The sequence below is a fragment of the Gavialis gangeticus genome, unplaced genomic scaffold (genome assembly GCF_001723915.1).
Source record: "Gavialis gangeticus isolate Ggan-Ray unplaced genomic scaffold, GavGan_comp1, whole genome shotgun sequence".
Classification (NCBI taxonomy): Eukaryota; Metazoa; Chordata; order Crocodylia; family Gavialidae; genus Gavialis; species Gavialis gangeticus.
The window spans coordinates 18,921,412-18,925,675 of NW_017728997.1; positions in this window are offsets into that span (position 1 = coordinate 18,921,412).

The following is a 4,264-nucleotide window of genomic DNA, read 5'->3' on the forward strand; positions in this document are numbered from 1 at the left end:
CCTCGAGTCCGGCTTCTATCACAGCAGGGAAGTCCCGGTCCCTGCACAAGAAAACGGAGGTGAAGAATTGGTTAAAGAGGTCCGCTTTCTCCTCTGACGCAACCACCAGATTGCCCAGCGTATCCTGCAGGGGTCCCACATTACCCGGCGCCTTCTTCATCCTCCCAATATATTTGGCATCCTCCTCATGCCACAGAGAACAGATTCCAACAAATCCCAGTTCTCCATCATTTCAATGGACTGAAGCAGCAGCTGCAGTCAAGAGCATCATGTTGCTAAGCAACACATCTGAGTTTTCCCCTGGGTTGTGTTACCATGGTGACATCTGGGAGGGCAGACGCTGTCGGACTGAATTTTGTAAAAGCAGCTGCCCCTTGAAAAGCAGGACGGCTCGTTCTTCAACAGAGAGCCTTAAATGAGCAAAGGTAAATGGAATAATGAGACGGGAGGGTGCGTTCACACCATCTTCCCTGAGTGTGACTGCTGCACGTGGCATGCCTAGAAGGCAGCAGATAAGAAAAGGTCCCCCCTAAAGAAGCTTGCCATTTAACATATTAAGATAACAGTGCTGGCAAAGACAATGTCAGACCAAGGGGGTGGGGATTAGCGGCAGGGAACAGGTGCTGGGGCCATCACTCAGCTGGTTTACACAATCAGAACCTGCGAACAAATTACGGCTTCAGAAAGGTCTGGAACGCATGCCATTTGTTACAGGATGTGGCTGTGAAAGGAGGCAGCCTTGTGTGTCATTGTTAAGATAAAACAGTGCTCTTCTGGTGATAGATATCACAGCGCACCTCATAAGGAGGGATTAAAATCTTGTTTTACACCGATAGATTTGTCTGCAAACACTGCAGGGGATGCAGCCACCTGCTCCGGTAGCTACAAACAATCCAGCGACCAAGCCCCAGTGGTGTGAGGAACTCGGTAAGAGGAGGCTGATGAGCTTTCAGAAGGCCATAGAGGGCAGTTCCATTACCCACAGCGGTGGTCAAGTACCGACCCAATAACACCATGGACTTCAGAGAAGCTGTTCATGTAACTGCCCCCTGACATCAAGGAAGAGCCCCACAATCTGGCTCATAGGCAGCTGTTATCCAGAACACCCGGAGAGAGCTTCCAGAAGGAGGCAGGCACTCAGGAAGCCCCAACAATGTAGGCAAGGAGATGGGCAATTTCCTGATATGGCTGCTCTTGCTGCACAAAAATGTTTTCCTCTTAGGATTCAAGTAAAAGGAAGCCTCTTTTCTGTTGCAGATAGCTCCTGAATAAATTATATCTCCTGAATTCAAGCCTGTCTACCAAGGTTCCTTTTCTTTAGCTGTTGCCTCAGAGGTCCTAAACCTATTCTAAGTATTTGTTCTAGGGTGGCCATCATAGAGGACATTCTGTTTTTTGCTGCTCTGTCCTCTATTGATACGAAACTGGACGCCTTTATGTCCTCTATTTTTCTTGAAGAGAAAAATAGAGGACATAAAGGTGACTGGTTTCGTATCAAGACAGGACAGAGGACAACCGGACTGTCCTCTGTAATGGCCGCCCTAATTTGTTTGCTGTAAAAGTCTTCTGCGGGAAGCAAGTTAAATCTGGGTAGCACTGGATAGAAAGCTCTATAGTTGACTCCTACAGATGAACACAGCCAGCCTTAAGGGGGTAGCAGTTCTGTGATGCAGGGACACCCTGACTGCTGTAAGTCATGTACTAGGGAAACTTACCTCCACACGTCTTGCTTAACCTAGAAGTATGTGAAAGTCAAGCATTGCCTTTATTTCTTCCCTGCTCTCATCTAGCAGAGTTACTGCACTTACAGCAAAATATTGACGGTCTGTAGCCTTGGAATCCAGGCCCCATTGTGCTAGTAGTCATTGTACAGACAAAAGCTCCTAGACAGGCTGTGACCCAGACCGTGACCCATGGCTCTTAGCACAGCACTCATTTGCATTTTGACATGCACTGCTTTTTCCTTGTAACACTGTATCACTTATTTGAGGTTTTGATAATTTCTGAATCAGCTTGCTACCTTAAAAGGATACTGGAATGTCATGGCTAATAGCAGCCTGTTGCCTTAATTCAGTCATCGAACTCTTCACCTCCAGACTGCCCAACTCATGGGGTTTCTTCCTGTACAACACGTCTAAGATCCAGCCTTTCCTTTGCGTCCACATTCATGTGCATTCAAAGCTCTGTGATGAAGATAATTTACCTGGCTTGTCACTTTGACCATGCCCCTCTCCCCCAGCTTCCTCTTCTCCACTGAATCAAATGCAAACCTACTGCCTTTGCTTGCCAGGTCCTTCTCTGCCTGTCCCTAGCTGATTCTGTCTTACAGGATCTTGATGTTCATCCTGCCAATGTTGTCCACCTTAAAGACCCACTTCTTACATTTTTTAACAAGCATCTTGGTGCTTTTTTCCTGCTGTCCCTCACACGGGAGGAGATCCAGGAAAACTCAAGGAAGGCAGCAGCCATGCTGAGATGTCTGTCCCAGAACTGAATAATAGACTCATAGCATTGGAAGAGGATTTCAGAGTTCACCTGGTCCAACCCCTTGCACAGACACTGCATTCACTCTTCCTAAACCATCTCAGGCACCCACCCAGCCTGTTCCAGAAAACCTCCAGTGAAGTCGATCCCACAGCTTCCGTAGGCCACTGTTGTCTTGCTCTTACAGGCAGGAAGTTTTTCCAGAGATTTGTTCTAAATCTTCCTTGCTGCAGGTTAAATATATCACAGTGTGTTCTGCCTAATGTCACAGGGGAAAAGAGTATTTCTCCATCGTGACAGTCTTCTGAATATTTAAAAACAGATCACATCCCTTCTCATTGTCCTTTTCTCCAAACCGCAGACACCTAGTTTTTTCAGCCTTTCCTGCTTACCTTGGACTTCTCTGTCTGCATGTCATATTTCTGTGGTCTCTTTTCTCATACTTAGCCTAAGTAGTAGTACCAAGGGGCAGAGATTGGGTTTTTGTTCTATGTTTGTCTGGCTCTGAGTGCAACGGAGTCCTGATTTATGACAGGCCTGTAAACACCACTGCACTGCAAATCCCAAATCTCAAACCTGCGTGCTCATAAGTCTGTGACATTTACCACAAAGCTGTTTATATCCAAGCCTGGCAGTTTCTGAGTTCTTTGCAGTTATTCAAGGATTATTGTAATTCTTTCCACATGTACAGGAGCAGCAGAAACTCCTTGATGGTTTATTTGCAGCTAATAGGGAATTAGAAAGCAAAATAAATGGTTGGCCACAACAAATCTCCCTCCCTGACTCTGCTGCCTTGGTTCTTCAACACTGTTAGAAATGACCAGGCTTTCTAGCTGATAGCTGCTCCCAACTCTGTCAGAATGTGGTTTTAACACATCTTGAGGTCGCAAAGACCTCTGAGGTTACTTAGTCTACATCCCTGCAAAAATTGTTATGAATAATTAAAACAACCACTCCAGCCGGCTTCAGCCAATCAGATCCCTTTTTGCATTATGTCCCTCTTATTCCCCACAGCCACTGAGAGCTGTATTTAATGGGCTGAACACAAGTAGATCAATAAAACAGCAAGATACGTAGCAAAGTTCTGTCTTTCTATTTGCTTGTGTGTGAACCCCAGCACAGAATATACAGGATAGAGTGGACTTCCTGTTTTATTTAGTTGTTTTTTCTAGGAGAAAAGCTGCTTTTGTTTTTCTTTTTTTAACGTAATTCATTCTCTATTCTGCCTGGACCATGCTGGGTGCTGTGGCTTACTGTGACAATTAGAGAGCTCCTTTGCAGCTGCACAACAGCAAATCTGGAATTGTTCTGCCAAGCCTGCTCATCCTGTGTTCTGCAGGTGCCATGTGATAGCAGCTGCAGGGAGGACCAGACCCGTTAAAGGAGCACGGCCAAGCTTCTCTAGTGAAAAGCAACACTTGGGATGACTAGAAGCAGTAAGTATTACAGGCACTTTATTTGCTGTTTGCTTACCTTGCACACTACAGAGCCCTTTGGCCACATTCAGCTTGTTTCTTCCTGGATGAACATTCCCTTATGCACATGAATGTTGCATTTGAGGATACAATATCAAAAGGAGGCATCATCAACTGGATTTTTGCTAATTAGTAGAATTTTAGAAAAATTAAAGTGGCCAGGACAAGACGGCACTCTGAACCCTGGGCTGTAAATGGATACAGCAGATTATTTTGCTTCCATCCACCTCTCAAAACCTGCTTAGCTTTTCCAAGAATGCAGAGCACCTGGCTGCAGAAGATGCGCCTCAAAGGGAGTCTGAAAC